The sequence below is a fragment of the Chiloscyllium punctatum genome, chromosome 28 (genome assembly GCF_047496795.1).
Source record: "Chiloscyllium punctatum isolate Juve2018m chromosome 28, sChiPun1.3, whole genome shotgun sequence".
Taxonomy (NCBI): domain Eukaryota; kingdom Metazoa; phylum Chordata; class Chondrichthyes; order Orectolobiformes; family Hemiscylliidae; genus Chiloscyllium; species Chiloscyllium punctatum.
The window spans coordinates 67781152-67800312 of NC_092766.1; the positions used below are offsets into that span (position 1 = coordinate 67781152).

At 42.4% G+C, this 19161-nt stretch overlaps 1 long non-coding RNA gene across 6 annotated transcripts in view; it reads left to right on the plus strand.

The window, feature by feature from the left end:
- Nucleotides 1-511: 511 nt before the first annotated feature.
- The window catches only part of LOC140454083 (uncharacterized), a 29511-nt gene continuing 10861 nt past the window's right edge, over nucleotides 512-19161 (plus strand). For 3 of the 6 annotated variants that reach the window (XR_011952638.1, XR_011952637.1, XR_011952633.1), the window contains exons 1-5: nucleotides 8105-8178; nucleotides 8817-8923; nucleotides 11669-11751; nucleotides 14878-14964; nucleotides 18610-18714. This is a non-coding gene — a long non-coding RNA (uncharacterized lncRNA). Of the gene's footprint in view, nucleotides 1062-8104; nucleotides 8179-8531; nucleotides 8709-8816; nucleotides 8924-11668; nucleotides 11752-14877; nucleotides 14965-18609; nucleotides 18715-19161 lie in introns of those variants that run through there. The other 3 variants (XR_011952634.1, XR_011952635.1, XR_011952636.1) reach the window with 3 other exon arrangements.

Sequence of the window (19161 nt, forward strand, 5' to 3'; positions counted from 1 at the left end):
GCAGGTTCATAGTTCCTTGAAAGTAGAGTCACAGGTAGATAAGATAGTGAAGAAATTGTTTGGGATTCTTCCCTTCGTTGGTCAGAGCATTGAGTAAAGGAGCTGTACAGGACATTGGTTAGGCCACTTTTGGAATATTGTGTGGAATTCTGGTCTCCCTCTTATCAGAAAGAGGCTCTGAAACATGGAAGGTTTGAGAATTGATTTTTTAAGGATGTTGCCAGGGTTGGAGGATTTGAGTTGCAGGGAGAGGCATAATAGGCTGGGGCCATTTTCCCTGGAGTGTCATAGGCTGAGGTGTGATGTTGAAGAGGTTTAAAAAATCGTGAGGTGCATGGATAGCGTAAATAGACAAGGTGTTTACCCTGGGGTGGTGGAGCCCAGAACTAGAGGATATAGCTTTAGGGTGACAGAGGAAAATTCAAAAGGAGCCTAAACGGCAACCAAAATTGTAACATTTAAAAGGCATTTGAATAGGAAGAGTTCAGAGGGATGTTGGTGAAGTGCTGGCAAATGGGAATAGTTTAGGTTAGAATATCTGGTTTGCATAGATGGGTTGGACTGAAGAGTCTGTTTTTGTGCTAGACATCTCTGACTGTGGGATCATAAAAGTGAACATTGCTCTGATTCACCTCTGGGCTCCTTGATGTCCACTTGTTCGTTATCTAGCTTCCTCAGTCTCACGTGAGAGTATTTTTGCTCTGTTTAATATTTTACTACTACGTTCACAGACCTTTTTGTAAATGGATTGTCCACTGCTGCCCGACTCCTGACCGTATGCTGCTCCATTATCAGGTTATTTTTTCCACAATATCTTTGACAGTCAAGAATTCTTGTTTTCCAATAGTGAGTGGATTTTTCTTCCATTTCTGACAGTCAAATTCTGCACCATTTTCAATCCATATAATTCATATTGCACTCCCTGGAACATCATGTGTATTTCACCTTCCACAGATACCAGTGATCATTGCCAAAGCCCTGTTGCCTGTGGAGAGGGTGATGTTTGACTTCCTTGTACAACTGCAGTTTGAATGGTGAAGGCACTCCCACAACGTGGTTGGGTAAGAGACATTACAGATTATTCACTCAGCGATAGTGAAAAGTAGAAGATATCTGTACAACTCAACATGTTTTTAATTTCACAAAAATATTGAGAACTTTTGACATAAGGCCACAGCTGGAGAATATTATGTCCAGTGACCAAAACCATTGCCAAATAAGCATTTTTTCAGGAATGCCTTAAAGGAAGAAAGCAGATCTTAGAGGGTGGGAGTTCCAGACCACATTGCCTTGGAATCTATAGAAAGAGTCACACAGCTGAACTCAAAAATAAACACATTATTGGGAGTCTAAACTAAGTTATTGAGATATGAAAGGGTGTGTGGTGCAGGAAGATAGGAATGATTACAGCCAGGAATTAAGTCAAGGGTGTGAAAGTAAATTGTTGTTGCTTATAAATGGGAGCCTTTTGATGGATCAGCAAGTTCTGGTACAAGTGAGTACTTGGGCGGTAGAGTTTTCCCTATTCTGGAGATTATAGGGAGGGTGATTGTGGGATGCTGGCCAGGATTGGGTTTAGATAATCAAATCTAGAGTTAACAAAATAAGTGAATGAGAGTTTCAGTAAATGAGCTGAGACTGTGGTGAGGTCAGGTGATATCACTGAAGTCGAAATTGTGGTCTTGGAGTGGGACTCGGCTATCACCCTCGCCTCACCTCTGGAATTCAGCTGTTTGTCAGTTTGTGAATCAAGTCTGTAACAAGATCAGGAATTGAGTGGCCCTGGCAGAACCCAAACTGGGTGTCACAGAAGGTTATTGCTGAGCAGCTGCATGACAGCACTGTTGATGACACCTTCCATCACTTCACTGCTGAGTGAATGTCGACTGATGGAGGGAAATTGGCTGGGTTGGCTCTGTCCTGCTTTTTTTGTGTTGAACATTCTTGAGAAATTTTCCACAATGTCAGTAGGTGCCAGTGCTGGACTTGTCTTGGTGGGTAGCAATTTCTGGAGCACAGCCATCAGTATTATTGCCACAATTTTGGTAGGGCTGACAGTCTTTACACTACTTCTCCATTTCTTGATCTGATTTGAAATAAGTTTTCAACCAAGTTGATTCACGTCTCTGATGTCAGGGACCAATGTAGAAGGCTCATCCACTTGGCACTGCTGGCTGAAGATTGCTGCAAATGCTGTTGTCTTGTCTGTTGCATGGATGTGTGAGACCCCTCCATCTGTAAGGGTGGGGATATCTGTGATGCTGCCTCCTGTGAGTTGTTTAATTATCCATCACCATTCCTGACTAGGTGTGGCAGAACTGCAGAGCTCAGAGCTGATCCATTGGTTGTTGGATCACATAGTTCTATTTGGTGTTGCTTGCACTGTTTGGCATGCAGGTTGGGTAGCTTCACCAGGTTGGCACCACATTTTTAGGTATGCCTGGTATTGCTCCTGGCATGCCCTGCGGAACTCTCCATTGAACTAGGGTTGATCCCCTGGCTTGATATTAATGGTTGAGTGGCGAATATACCAGGCCATGAGATTTCAGATTGGGCTGGAGTACAGTTCTGCTGCTGTTTTGGCCCACAGTGAGACAGAAGGGTCAAGAGGGCTGATTGTGTTGTATTTTCCAGTGCATTGGTAGATGTAATGTGATCCATCCAGTTTCATTCCTTTGTTGAGACTGTGCAGTGATTAATACAATGAGTGATTTGATGGGCCACTGTCAGGAATGCAACTTTTAAAAAAAGGTTTTGTGATTTCAACATGAAAGAAGTGAAACTATCATGGTATTCGAACAGATGAAAGACTCAACAGACAATCAAGGTATTTTTCAATGGATAATTTCAGTTACATCACACTAAATTTTTGCTATAAATTCTGTGCCTTAGAATTGTGCCCTCCACAATCACCAGATGAAGGAGCGGTGCTCCGAAAGCTAGTGTGCTTCCAATTAAACCTGTTGGACTATAACCTGGTGTTGTGTGATTATTAACTGAGAATATTACAGCACTATTAATAGGGCTGCATATAAACAGGCTCAGTCCAGTTAATCAATACATTCGGAAGGATTTCCTCCAAGTTTGATGACGCAATATTCGTCAAAACCGTCAACTTCAACCTGCAATGTTGCTCTTAACAAAAACTTCATGCTGACACAAAGCTCCCCACCCCACTGCAATGTGGTAACTGGGCCCGGCCCAGGAATTGGAACTGGGACATTTGTGGACTGATCTCAAAGGAGGCGAGCAAACACAATTCTGACAGATGAGTCCTCAAAGATGAATAGCAAGTTTGAGACAAGGCCGGTGGTATGCCGCCATGCACTTAGCATAATTGCATTTCTTATTTACAGTCGTGTTTTGCAAAGTGTAAAGAACTATGTGTTTGTTTTCCATGGTTGGAGAGTTTTATCCGAGTTGATCACAGTTGCTGCCTCTCGCTACCCAAGTCAAATCATAGGATCTATAACAAAACAATAAACTGCAGGTGCTGGAGATCTGAATCCCAGAAACAAAGTGCCGGAGAAACTCAGCAGTTCTGAGGGCATCGGTGAAGAGAAAAATAATGTTACATTTCAATTTCAGTGACTCTTCGTCTGAATGGACAAATGGTCATGAGACTTGGAGCTTCCAATGTTTTATTCCCCTCAGAGATGCTGCTGGACCTGCAGTTCTCCAGCACTGTGCTTTCTATAGTGAACTTTATTTACAAAACCGATCAGAAAAATACTAATCTCCAAAAGTGAAAGGTTCATTGCAAACATGAGCATAGTTTCCACACTTGAGTTACACAAGCACGTCTCGGTTTAAAAACAAGATTTAACTCTCAATAACATTCCATCTCGAAATTAGCCAAGTTACACCAGTATTAAAGCTCATCCACCCAATGAGGCTCTTCAGTACAACATCCTGCAGTGTTACACACAGCCACCTTCATCAAAGAATGATTATATATCGCAAAATTGAAGACCAAGAGCATGTCTCTTTAAAGGAGCTCAAGACAAACTCAATTTTTGGAAGGGTTTTTACTAAACCTTATTGAACATTTAAATCTCAGAGCATAATCTTTGCTTTTTTAAACAAAGTGTGGGAAACATCCCACATCTTGCTCAAGGTTCAGTTCGGTCTGATACATAGAGCCAAAGGTCAAGCAAACATCACACTTTCCATTCACTTCTACAAAGGGCTGACATCACATTTCTTCAGAATTTAATGAATTTTATAAATTGTTTGTAAAATCATTTGTCACGTTAAAGAACTGGACAATAAATGTCATTGTATGCAATAAGAGTGAAGCCTGTGATAGCAGATTTAGCTTTGGAGGGTAGTGTATGTGCTTTCTAAATTCTGGGAGCACTTTGGGAGAATGCTCCCAGATGGTGATAGTGAGCATATCTCGAATGCACTGTTTAGATTTTGGAATCCTTGGGAGAGAATCTGTGGTTTCACTAATACTTGACTTGCGTTGTTGGTGTACAGTAAGCAATTCATAAAGTTACTTATGTATTGTTGTTGACTACCTGAATGGTATTCAAATCTGCCAGGTTGCCTTCAATAGTGTGAATGCATCTACTGTAAATGTTTGGAGTATTCCAGAATTGCCCAGTGCTTGGCAAATTCAGCGGGGACAAAATAATCACATTGAGTAATTTGAAATTAAGAATCCAAAAGAATGTAACCACTGAAGTATTCAAAACAAATAGTTAAATGGAGTGCTCACATTTAAAATACCTGTTATCCATAGGAATGAATGGACTGACAGAATTGGGATCAAATTCCTGGCTGGGGAGTGTGAAATGTGCTTTGATAAAGTCACCTGCATTTACCAACAATAATTTGGCAAGCTCGGAAATTTAAAAAAACAATTCGAGCTTCATTGCTGCTCCAGTCGGGTCACAAGCTCTGTGAAAAAATAACAATGTTCAGGTTTATTGCATACACTCTGAAACACGTGTTCCTTCTACAGTTCCTGCAAGTTTCCCCAATGAGCATAGTCCATCCAAATGATGTTGCTTCCTTTGGCCAACTCATTTCTTTCTGAGCCTCTATAACCTGAAGACTGACCAGAAGCAATTACTCCACATATGTGGGAACATTACCGACGAGGATTTTTTTCTTTCAGAATTGACTTTCATATATTCAAAGTCCAGAAAAATAAAAACCTTGTTACCTTTTATAGAGGAATGATTCAGTGGGAGTAAAACGCTAACCTTTTCTTGCTTAATAATCAAGCTACCTAAATTTTTAAAATGAACACTTCTTAATAGTTCGCAAGATCCTAATGAAATATTTTGTGCGAAACAAATCACATGATACATAGTTATTCAGCTAACAAAACAAGTTTGTTTAGTGAAGAACCCAGAGGAAAAGGTCATGAAATAATGTGAGTTTGATATACCTCAATCATCATTTCAAGTGCATTCTCTGCATAAATTCTCCTTTTCCTCCATGAAGTTTTCAACTTCTTGAATAATTGAGAGAATGAAGTCGCAGTTGTACAACACAAAATCAGACCCTTCAGTCCAACTTGCCCATGCTGACCAGATATCCAAAATTAATCTAGTCCCATTTGCCAGCATTTGTTCCATATCCATCTTAAACCCTTTCTACTGATTCAGTTTATTTTACTTTATCAGCACTTGAAATACTGACATTTTTTTTCCTCCCAACATTGGTTAAAGAAATTATAAGTATATTTATCCAAGTTAATTTTGTAACCTTTCACAAAGAAAAAAGTGAAAACAACATATAGCTCAGTGCAAAACAAAATACTGCAGCTGTGCGATATCTGGGAACACTGTAAAGGTGAGGCACTGATACTGCACAAGTTTGTCAGCACAGTTTCAATTACTGACAATAATTTAGTCATGACTTAGCCTTCCCATAGTTAAGGTAAATGTGAGATATCTGAATTTCATGAATTGGTTCCTATTGCACTTTGATCAACAAAAATTATTCTTGGTTTAAACTTCTCAAAAGAGAAAGTGACGACCAAAGAAGCTGGACATCAGAGTCGAAAAGTGTCATGCTGGAAAAGCACAGAAAGTCAGGCAGCATGCGAGAAGCAGGAGAGTTGATGTTTCAGGCATAAGCCCTTCATCAGGAATCACAGGCTTCAGAAAAATAACTGGCATAGACTTATGCCAATACATATGTAGAAGGGTCAGATTAGAGCCTAATTTCAGATTTGGTACCATTCAGTGCAACATTTCAGTATGATATTTACATATGTACCTAAAAGAGAAGTTGTCTAAAATTACAAGCTCTAGGATGATTATAGGATTAAACCTGGAAATAAAGCTGGTGACCCAGAATGGCAAAGTGAAGTTCCATCAGTATCGCCTTGGGCAGTGTCAAGTAAAAATTTGATAGCAGAGTTGCCACTTTGGTGTAACCTGCAGTCTGGCCAAATTGCAGCAAAAATCTGTTCAATTTTATCTGCAAACTATTGAATGCAAAATCCTCCTTGCACAATAATGAGGCAGCATTTTGGGATGTCATTTTTAAAATATATTATTTTCAAAGTTACTCACAATTAAGAGTGATCACTTGGTGCTATCTGCATAACACAGTACAAAAAGGAATTAATAGGAAAAACATTATAACCCAAATTCAGAGTCACTAATTCATTGATATTGCATGGGTCCAGCATTTATAAGAAATCAATTTTTAAATATAAATACAGATACACTTACTAAGTATATTGGAGTACAGTCAAGTTTCTTACTGAACAGTGACAGGATTGGACAGAGTCCACATGGATTTAAGAGAGGGGAATTAGCAAATCTACTGAAAGAATCTACAGAGTCTAATATTAAAGTAAGAAATTGCAGGATATTTAGAAAAGCTTATCATTAAACATGGTAGACTGGGATTTGTGAAAGAGAAACTATATTCGACAAATTTGTGACAGTTCATTGAGGAGATAACAAGCAGGGTGATAAAGGGCAATCCAATGATATTCTGTATTTGGATTTTAAAAATGCAAATGATAAGGTGCTACATAAAAGTTAATTGCGCAATTTGGGAGCTCATGGTATCGGCGAAATGTATTAGCATGGACTGAGGATTGGTTAACCACACTGGCTGTTGCTGAGTCCTCACTTGGAGTACTGTATACAGTGTTAGCTCCCATATTTAATAAAGGATAAACTAACATCGGAGACCATTCAAAAAAGATTCACTTAGCTGCTTTGAGGACAAAAGGGTTGACCTATCAAGAATAGATACGCAGGGGTGATCTAATGGAAACAAGATTCTGAGGAGCTTGACAGGGTAGATGTTGACTAGATCTTCTAGCACCAGTGAAGTCTCAAACCAGGGGACATTACATAAGGGAACATTCATTTTAGAAAATGTAAAGAATTTGTTTCTCTCAGTGAATGGCTAGAATTTTCTCACCCAAACAATTGTGAAAGTTAAATGTGGGAGGGGAATAGTTGGGTTACTCTTTGGAGGGTTGTTCTGGCTTGTTGGATTGAAGGGCCTGTTTCCACATAGTAGGGAATCTGTGATTCTGTCTCAAATTATTTTAAAAGAGGGCAGATAGATTTTTGAAATATTGAGCAGTTGAGGGCTATGCGGATCAAGCATAAAAGAGGTGTTGAGGTCTGGATTGGCCAAGCCATGATCTGATAGAATGGGGGAAGAAGCTGAAGGCAATGAATGCTCTACTCCTGCTCCGATTCCTTGAGGCTCCGTTTCGTGTTTTTTTGTTGTCTCCAAAGAAGAGTGTGATACAATGTGCTAAAGATCTCAGATGTTGTGAAAATGGGGTGTTTATGTACTGGTTCAGATGGCAGTGATTCATCAATCACAGCTATACAGTCATGAGTGGGAAGGCACTTCCCTCCATGAATAAAGAAAATCTACTGCAGAGCTCACACAAAGGGAACCTTCCCCTCAGTAAACTCTCCCATCACATTACCCAACATATCAGCAAAAGCAGGCCGCACTGCGCATGCTCCATCTAACACAGTGACCCGCGGGTGATTGATGTCAGCACCGGACCAATGAAAGGACGGTGGCGGAGCCAGAGAACCGAGCGGGATGTTGGTCTTCCAGCCAATCAAAGTGAATGAAGGGCGGAGCTAAACTAAACCATGTGATCACCCTCGCGCGCGGCGCAGAGTCGCTGTAATGAATGGTTGGGAAGTTATGGAGAGAAAGGATACGGTAAGGAAAGAAATAAACAGGGAAACGGGAGAAAAACTGTGTTGCTATGAGCGGAGAGGTTTTACAAACAAATTATGGACGTCGGAAAGCATAAATTTGAACGTCCCAGTCGCGTGTTTGCAGTAAATTAGGAATGGCCTCAGCGCGGCTGCGGGCCTGAGTGAGCGCCGCCATCTTTATTCGGGACAACGATTCACTGGACACGTGCGGAGCCGCCATCTTTGTAGGGGGCAAGGTGCAGCAAGGCGCATGTGCAGCCTTTCTCTAGTATAGAGTCACTGGGATCAGAGCAGCCAATACTGCTCTGATTCACCTCTGGGCTCCCTCATAACCACTTTGTCAATATCTAGTTTCCTCAGTCTCGAACCATAGGTGTATTTTTGGTCTGTTTACTACTGTATTATTACTTTTATAGACCCTTTGTAAATGAGTTTTTCACTGCGGCCCAGCCCCTGACCATGTACTGCTCTATTATCAGATTACTTTTATCTTGAATATATTTGACAGTCAAGAATTCTTTTTTCCAACAAGCAAGTGTATTTTCCTTTCATTTCTGACGATCAAATTCTGCACCATTTTCATTCCCTGTAATCCATTTTGCACTCCCTGAAACATCAACTGTGTTTCTCCTTCCACAGATACCAGTGATTAATGCCAAAGCCCTGTTGCTTGTGAAGAGGGTGATGTTTGACTTTCTTGTACAGCTGCAGTTTGTGTGGTGGAGGTGCTCCTACAATGTGGTTGGGTAAGTGGCATTACAGATTACTCATTCAGTAACAGTGATGATTTGAAAATAATGTCCAAATCAACAACAGTTTGTATTTTTATTATCATGCTTATAATTTCTCAAAAATACTATTGAGAACTTTAGACATAAGGCCAGAGATGGAGATTTTAGGTCAGGTGACCAAAAGCATTGCCAAAAAGCAGGTTTTGAGGGATGTCTTAAAGGCAGACCTGTGAAGTTTTGGCTGCGAATTTCAGACCAAGCTGCTTCAGCAACTGTAGAAACAGCCACACAGGTGAAGTAATGAATTAACAAATGGTTGAGAGTCTCGAAGAAAATGGGTTGTCGAGGTCTCAGTGTGTGTGGTGCAGGGAGCTAGGGATTATCACAGCCAGGAATTAAATCAAGTGTGAGAATTTTAAATTGAGGGATATTGGCCAGGTGCTGGCAGGTGAGACTAGATTGGGTTGGGTTATCTAGTCAGCATGGACGGGTTGGACCGAAGGATCTGTTTACTTGCTATACATCTCTATGGCTGTATGTTGATTATAATTAGGAGCCTTTTGATGAATCAACAAGCAGAGATTTAGACTTTCTTGAGATTACAGGGAGGTTGAATGTGGCAAGCTGGCCCTGAGTGTGTTTGGAAAATGAAGTCTGGAGATAACACAAGGTGGATGAAAGTGTATGAGCTGAGACAAGGGTGGAATCAGCTAGAAATAGTGGTCTTGGAGTGGGACTGAGTTATCACACTCACCTCACCTCGCCTCTGGGATTCAGCTGGTTGCCAGATTGTGAATCAGGGCGGTAACACAATCGGGAGCTGAGTGGCCCTGGTGGAGCCTAAAATGAGCGTCGCTGAGCTGACTGTTGCTGAGCAGCTGCTGCTTGGTAGCCCTGTCGATGACATCTTCCATCACTTTACTGCTAATCGAGTGTTGACTGATCGATGGAAATTGGCTGGGTTGGATTGCCCTGTGTTTTTGTGTTGAACATCCCTGGGCAATGTTCCACATTGTCGGTAGATGCCCGTGCTGGAGCGGTACTTGGATTGGTGGGTGGCAAGTTCTGGAGCACAAGCCATCGGTATTATTGCCAGAATATTGGCAGGGCCCGTAGCCTTTGCACTACTTAACCATTTCTTGATGTTATTCAAACTCAATTGAACTGCTTTAAAACTCACATCTGTGATGTTAGAAACCACTGGAGAAGGCTGAGATGGATCATCCCACTTTGCACTTCTGGCTGCAGATTGCTGCAAATGCTGTCATCTTATCTGGTGAATGGATGTGTGAGGCCCCTCCATCAGTTAGGGTGGGGATATCTGTGATGCTTCCTGCAGTGAGTTGTTTAATTGTCCATCACCGTTCACAACTGGGTGTGGCAGAACTGCAGAGATCCGATCTGTTCCATTGGACGTCGGATCACTTAGCTCTGTTGCTTGCTGCTGATGCTGTTTGATATGCAGATAGTCCTGTTTGGTCACTTCACCGAGTTGGCACTTCATTTTTAAGTCTGCCTGGTGCTGCTCATGGCATGCCCTCCTTTCAGTCCATTGTGATGGGTGAGAGCAGGATTTACAAACCCATGAGATTACAGATTGTGCTGGAGTACAGTTCTGCTGCTGTTGAGGTCCCACAGTGCCTCAGAGATACCCAGTTTGAGATCCTATATCTCTTCAAAGTCTATCCTATTTAGAACGGTGATAGTGTCACTCAACACGATGGAGGTTTTTCTCAACTTTAAGGCAAGACTTTGTCTCCAAAAGGAATGTGTGATGGTTGGTCTTACTGATACTGTCATGGACAGATGTATCTGCAGCTGGTCAATTCATAACAATGAGATCAAGTATGTTTTTCCCGCTTGTTGGTTCCCTCACCACCCGCTGCAGACTCAGTTGAGCAGCTATACCCTTTAGGATCTGGCCAGCTCAGTCAGTAATTCTATTGCAGAGCTAGTCTCGATTGTGGACATTGAAATCCTGTACCCAGAGTACATTTGACACCATTTTATTGCCTCAGTGCTTCCTCCAAATGTTATTCAACATGAAGGAGGAGTGATTCATCAGCCAAGGGAGGACGGGACGTGGTAATCAGCAGGAGCCATGAGACTTCCTGGTCTCCGGAGCCAATGCTGTGTACTCCCAGGGCAAATCTTCCCTATCTGTACACCACTGTGCCACCACCTCTGCCTGGTCTGTCCTGCTGGTGGGGCAGGGCATATCCAGAGATTTTAGGAGAAAGTGAAGACTGCAGATGCTGGAGATCAGAATCAAGAGTCTGGTGCTGGAAAAGCACAGCAGGTCAGGCTGATGAAGGGCTTAGGCTAGAAACGTCGATTCTCCTCCTCGGATGCTACCTGACTGTTGTGCTTTTCCAGCACCACACTCTCGATATCTTGGGATGGTGATGGTGGTGTCGGGTCATTGTTTGTAAGGGATGATTCCGTGGGTATGACTATGTCAGGCTGTTCCTTGACTAGTCTGTGAGACAGCTCTGCACATTTTGGCACCAAAAACCATATGTTAGTGAGGAGGACGTTGCACTATCGAGAGAGCTGATTCTGTGGTTGTAATTTCTGGTGCCTTGTTAGTTGCCAACTGGTCCATCCAGTTTCATTCCTGTGTTGAGACTTTGCAGTGATTATTTCACTGAGTAGCTGGCTGGGCTGCTGTCAGGTTGGCAGGATTTTTTTCGCCAATGACAATGGTTTCATGGAGATCAGGAGATTCCTAATACGTTGTTTTTTTTTTCTTGAATTCAGATGCCACCATTTGCCAAGATGGGATTCGAACCTGGACTTCAGTCATTTGTTTTAATATTCTGGATAAAACCTAAATACATCAGGTTTGTTCATTCATTTTAAATATCACTAACCCTGGTTTTGTTTCTTTGTAAAACACTGCCCATCATCCTGTCTCCTCCATCCTCCCCTCCAACAACGAGTGAGGAGCACATGGAGTTTCTCTGTCACTAAGACTGAGATAATCCGATCTGCTGCTTCTCTCCCTCCCGCTAGCCCACTGAGCCAAACTGCCTCACGTGGTGTTCCTGGTTTTGTCCTGAACCTACATCTTTCTCCAGTGTCTTGTCAAGTCTTATCAGAGCTCACCTTGACAGTTTAGCCTAATCTCACTAAACTCACTTTCCAACTCTCTTTCCTCTGCTGCCGCCTCATCACTCCCCCTCGCCAATTCATAGATATTGTTCCTTGTTCTGTCTGTTGGTCTTTTTTTTTGGTTATGTCCTTCTCTCCCATTCTGTGAAAAACTAATACTTGACCTCACTGTTGTTGGAAAATCCTGCTCCATCTCCACACTCCTTTTCCTTTCTGAATTCCTTGCATTTGGTGTCCCTCAACGATCTATCCTTGGTCTCTCCTGTATCTCACGTACATCATGCCAGGAGGTGATATCATCCAAACACACTGTGTTAGGTTTGACATGTACACGGACGATGCCCAGCTCTCCCTCCCCATCATCCCTCTCCATTACTCCACTGTTACTCAGTTATCAAACTGCTTACCACACTCCTACTACTCGATTAGCTGCAGTTTCCTCCAATGAAACATTGTCATGGTTAAACCCATTGCCTTACATTTACCTTTCTGCTGAGCCCCTCCCTCTCACTGGGAACTCTCTGAAGCAGAATGACACTCTTCACAATATTGCTGTTATATCTGACCCCAAGGTGACCTTCTGATCAGACATCCACACAATCACAAACACCAGGAATTCCAATCTCTTAAACGTTACTTTTTTCCACCTCACCCCAGCTCCATTGCTACTGAAACCCCTTACCCGCGTCTGTGTCACCTTAAACTTGAATCCAAAACCGAACCCTTGATTCCGTGACTCATAATCTGGTTTCAGACTCCCCTCTCAGTATTTACCCTCAGACACATCCTCTCAGTGTTTATCCTGTCAAACCCCTAAAGAATCCCATCTGTCTCAATGTGATCACCTCTCTTTCTCCAAAATCCAGTGAGTAGAGACCCAACCTTTTCAACCTTTATTTAAAAGATAATCCCTCCAAACCAGGGATCATCTCATTGAATCTTCCCTGAAATGCCTCCAATAAAGTGACAATTTTCCTTATCTAAAGGGACCAAAACTGCTCTCATTACTGCAGATATGGTGGTCTCACCAGCACTTCCACACGTTACTCTCAGGTAGAGACTCCAAACTCTAATACTGAAAACTTTTGAAACAAAACATTCGATTCCCCTTCCTGATTTCCTGGTGTAACTGTGTGGTAGCTTTCTGTGTTTCCTGAACAATTACCACAGGTCCCTTTGTGGTGCAGCTTTCTACAGTTTCCACCATTTAAATAGTACTTTGTTCTTTTATTATCTCCTCCAAAATGAGCAATTCCCATTTTTCCCAAGTTACACCCCATCTGGCAACTTGTTGCCCCCTTCTCCTGTGCATCTCTCTCTTTTCATAATCCTCCTAGACCTTTACAGTTATGCCTTTTCTAGGAGATATCCCCCCTTCCCATTCTTCCAAACATTTACTGGGAGCACTGGGCAGTGGGAAGCAGACAGAGTTGCTGTCTTTTTAGGGATACGCTTTGGAGTGATTGAGAGGATCTTCCTACCCATTGGTCAGGATGGAGACAACTTGCCCATCGTTAGGCATTAGCCTTTCACACCCATGTCTTATTGATGAGGCAGAGCGGCAGCACGGAATGAAAGAAAAGAAAGTAATTCTTGTTCCCCATATCTCACTGACCCTTGGATCATTTTCTCCAATGTGTCAAAGAACTGCTGTGTTCAGTCACATGAGATCTCAAGTTGGAATGTCCTAGAAACCCACAGATTTCCCTCTGAGTTGACTGCTGATGTCCTCTAGGGTAATATGTACAGTAATCCTGGGCCACAAGGAGGGGATGCTGTGAGTTTCTAACTTAAACTGATAGTGACAGATTTTATAAACTTGTATTACGGGATATTACAGGTGGACATTCAGTTGGTAATCTCAGTAAATATTCTGCTAAACTCTGATTGAATTACTCAGTATATCAGGATCTGGATATTCACATTGTGTGTGTGAGTATTGTGTTCCAGATCAATCCCATTTGCTGCTTAAAAATTCTCCTTTGAATCATCACATTCTCTCAAAAGGTCTCCCCAAACCTTCAATGTGTCATGTAATCCTTTTATGATGACCTGATGAGTGTAAGGTTTATAATTCGAATGTGTAATTTTTGTATAAGGATGTCTCAGAGAGGGAGCAGAATATTCTTAAAGGGGAGAATAACCATTTTGAGGGGAGGCTGTTGTTTATTGGTATCAATGACCTAGGAATAGAAGAGTTCACATTATTGGATCATTGGAATCTCTTGTGGGGTAGAATTGCCCTCCATCAGAAGGATGGATTGTACTGGCACTGGAAGGGAACAGTTGCTAGTGCTATTCAGGAGGCATTAAACCAGTGAAGGATTGTGGGTAAACTCAGAGAGAGAGTGAGGGAAGAGCTCAGTCTGACGCTGGTACAGTTCAGACGTCAAACAGTCAAGGCAGACAAGGGCAAGGCACAGAATGAGCAGTTATACTGCATATGTTTCAATGCAGGGGGCAGAGGAGCTCAGGGTATGGTTTTGAACATCGCACTGGAATATTATAGCAATTACAGAGGCATAACTTAATGACGGATAGGGCCAGCAGCTTAATGTTCCACTGTATAGATGCTATAGCAAAGATAGAAAGGGGGCAACAGAGCAGGGGGAGAGGTATTTTTGATAAGGGATAACATTACAGCTGGGCTTCAAGAGGGTATTCCTGGGAGTACATCCAGGCAGAACTGAGAAATAAGAAAGGGATGATCTCCTTATTGGGATGGTACTATTGACCGGCCCCCAACTTCCCCAATACTCAGCAGGGAGTTGAGAAGCAAATTTACTAAGATCACTTATCTGTAAGAATAGTATGGTAGTGTACAAGACTTGACCTTCTTTGTTATTCATTCACAGGATGAGGGTGTCACTGGCTGGGCTCAAAGGGCAGTAAAGAGTCAACTACATTGCTGTGGGTCTGGAGTCACATGTAGGCCAGACCAGGTAAGGATGGCAGATTCCTTCCCTGAAGGATGTTAGCGAATCTGATGAGGGTTTTTTTCGCAATAACCAACAATGGATTCGTGGTCTTTAATAGATTCTTAATTCCAAATTTTTATTGAACTCACATTCCACTGTCTGCCGTGACCGGATCCAAACCCTGGGCCTCAGAACGTTATCTGGGTGTCTGGATTATCCATCTAATGATAATCTCACTCGGCCATTTGGCAGGGTGAGAGACTGAAGTATCCGTGGGGCAGCACATCAGCACCAAAGATCCCATGGTCTCTGCAGAAGATAGAAAGGGCTGGGGAGGGAGATATATCCCTGGTGGTGGGGTCTGACTGTAGGTAGCAGACATAGCAGAGGTTAATGGAGATTAGTGGGTGGCAGGTGAGGACCGGGGGATTATATTCTTATTGTGGTTGGAGGTGTGGGGGGAAGGCAGAGGTACAGGAAGTGGAGGATATGCGTTGGAGTGCATTGTTGATCAAGTGGGTGAGAAACGCGCTCCTTGAAAGAGGAAACCTTTCTGGGATGTCCTGGAGTGGAATTGCTTCTTCTGGGAGCAGGTATGGCAGAGGCGGATGTATTGGGAGTACAAGATCACGTTTTTACAGGAATATACTCGAGGGTAATCAGGAGAGCAAAAAGGGGACTTGAAATATCTCTAGGACATAGTTTAAGGAGAATCCAAAGAGATTCTACAAATACTTTAAGCATAAAATAATAACCAGACAGACAATAGGACCCCTTAAAGATCAACAAGGCCATCTATGGAACAACAGGATGTAGGAGAAATACTATGCTCTTCTATTCTACAGAGTTTGGAGAAATAAGTAGTGATAACTTGAAAAGTGTCTATGTTACAGAGGAGGAAGTACTGGATGTCTTAAACAGTAGCAAGGTGGATAAATCCCTGGGACCTGATCAGGTGTATCCCAGAAATTTGTGGAAAGCTAGGAAGGTTTTGGCAGTGCCCCTCCCTGAGGTATTTATATCATTGTTTGTGACAGGTGAGGTGCTGGAAGATGGGTGCCATTATTTAAAAAAGGTGGTAAGGAAAGGCCAGGGAACAAGAGAACAGTCAACCTAATGTCAGTGGTAGGTAAGTTGTTGGAAGGGATTCTGAGGGACAGGATTTACATGTATTTGGAAAGACGAGGATTGATTAGGGCTAGTTAACATGGCTGAGTGTGTGGGAAATTCTTCCTCTCTCTAACTTGATTGAGTTATTTTGAAGATGTGACAAAGGTGATTGATGAAGGCAGACTCTGGACGTTGTCTATATTGACACTGAACCATGTTCCACAAAGCAGACTGGTTAGCAAGGTTAGATAACATGAAATGTTGGGAGAACTAGCCATTTGGATACAAAACTGGCTTGAAGGTAGGAGGCAGAGGGTGGTGATGGAGGGTTGCTTTGTGGACTGGAGGCCTGTGAGCAGCATTGTCCTGCTGGAATGGATATTGGGTCCTTAAATAAATGACATGGATGTGAATATATGAGATATGGTCAGTGGGTTTACAGAAGACACCAAAATTGGAGGTGTCGTGGACAATGAAGAAGGTTAGTTCAGAATGCAACAGTATCTTGACCAGATGGGACATTGGAGCAAGGAATGGCAGACTGGGTTCAATTTAGACAAATGTAAGCTGTTGGATTTTGGAAAGACAAATCAGAGCAGGACTTGTACGCTTAATGGTAAAGTCCGTGGGAATGTTGCTGAACATAGAGACCATGGAATGCAAGTTCATTGTTCCTTGAAAGTAGAGCCGCAGGGAGGCAGACTAGTGAAGGTGGTCTTTGGTATGCTTATATTTATTGGTCAATGCATTGAGTACAGAAGCTGGGACGTCAAATTGTGGTTGAACAGGACATTGATTAAGCCATTTCAGGAATTATGTTTTAAGTTCGAAATTCCCTGTTCTGGAAAGGATGTTGTGAATCTTGAAAGAGTTCAGACAAGATTTACAAAGACTTTGCTAGGGTTGGAGGATTTGGGCTACAGGGAGAGGCTGAATAGGCCAGGGTTAATTTCCCTGGAGAGTCAAAGACTGAGAGGTGACTTCATGGAGATTTATAAAATCATGAAGGGCATGGATAAGATGAACAGCCAGGGTCTTTTCCCCCCAGTTAGGTGGGTTCAAAACAAGATCACATTGGTTTACGTTGAGAGGGCAAAGATTAAAACGGATCCAAGGGGCAAAGTTTTCAAGCTGTGTGTGGTGTATGTGTGGAATGAGCTGCCAGATGAAGTACTGGAGGCTGATACAATTACAACATTTGAAAGGCATCCGATTGGGTACATGAATAGGAAGAGTTTCCAATAATACGGACCAATAGCTGGCAAATGGGGCTCCATTTGTTGAGGATTCCTCGTTGTCATGGACCAATTGGACCAAAGGTCTGTTTCTGTGCTGTACATCTCTATGACACTAATAAATGAAAATAAGATGTGTTCCTCTTTTGTGGAGAGCTAGCAGAAGCACAGATAATTGTCCTTGGAGCTGAGAAGGTTAAGCAATGATTTTGACCATGTGCAAATTTGTTTCTAGGATATCTAATCTGCAGAGAGAGGGGAATTGTTAACAATGTCACAATTTTAGTAACTATTTTCAGGTAATTGGCAAATAATGTGAATATGTGAACTTTTTTTATTCAGTAAGTTCTGAGTATCTGGAACAGTCTGAATGGCAGCTGGACACAGACTCAGCAGTTATTCATAAACAGATTTGGAATTTTACTTTTTAAGGGAAGATTGGGGGTCTATGGGCAAATGGGAAGAGAATTGGGACATATTTGCAGCATCTCCAGAGGGAGAGGGTACATCCCAAATGGGCTGAATAGCCCCAGCCCCTGTGCTCTGTGATACTGCCCCATTGACTGTGAATATTGAAGCTCATCCCAGGGCAGAGAGAGGGAGGATCCCACCACTCACCTCACAATGGGCCCCGAATGATTGATGTCAGCGCAGGTCAATAGGGGACAGAGAGCAGTACTGGAGGACCAGGTCGTACCAGTTTGTCCTCCAACCAATCGGAGTGAATGAGGGCATCCTCAAGGCTAGAACTAAAGAAAGGCACATATCGCAGAGATCTGAGAAACTGGAGGACATGAGATAGGGAGCGTTCTGTGGCTGGTGAGGAATTATATAAATAAGGAAGAGTTGTGAGGCTGGATGAAGTGACAGTGATCGGGAGAGTTGAGGATGGAGGAATTTAGAGTTAGTGAGGATTAGAGTCATAATGTTATCCAGCAAGGAAACAGGCCCTGTGGTCCAACCAGTCCATGCCAACCATAATTCCAAATTGAACTGATTGTACCTGCCTCCGCTTGGTCCACATCCATCCAAATATTTCCTATTTATGTACTTATCTGAATGTCTTTTAAATATTGTGATTGTATTCACAGCTACCACTTCCTCTGGAAGTTCATTTCACACGTATAATTTTTTTTTAAAACCCTAATGTCTTTTCCCAAATCTTTCTAATTTCTTCTCAAAATGAATGCACCTGAGTTTTGAATTCCCCCCCCACCCCCGGCTATCCAGCCTCTCCTTCGAACACAATCCCTCCATTCATGGAAACATGCTGGTAAATCTCTTCTGAACCTGCTCCACTTTAATAATATCCTTCCTATAACAGCACAACCAGAACTGGACAGAGTATTCCAGAAGAGGCCTCCCCAATGTCCTGTACATGCTCAACATAACGTCCCAACTCCTGGACTCAGAGGTCTGAACAATGAAGGTAAGTTTGCTAAGCACCTTCTTCAGCAGCCTGTCTGCATGTAACACACACTTCAAAGACCTGAAGCCCTCGGTCGCTTTGTTCCCATATCACTACTCAAGACCCTACTTTTATTGAGTGTAAGTCCTACCCTCGTTTATTTTGTCAGGATGTTATATTTTGCATTTATTCCAATCCAAAAAATTTTTGAGTATAAAGGCAGTAGGAGTATAATTAAGAGGGGAATCAGGAGGCAAAAAAGGGGACGTGAGATAGCTTTGGCGAATAGGGTTAAGGATAATCCAAAGGGCTTTTGTAAATACATGAGGAACAAAAGGCCAACTAGGGAGAAAATAGAGACCCTCAAAGATCAGCAAGGCAGCCATTGAGTGGAGCTGCAGGCGATGGGCGAGATAGGAAACAAGTATTTTGCATTAGTGTTTACTGTGAAAAAGTACATGGGAGATA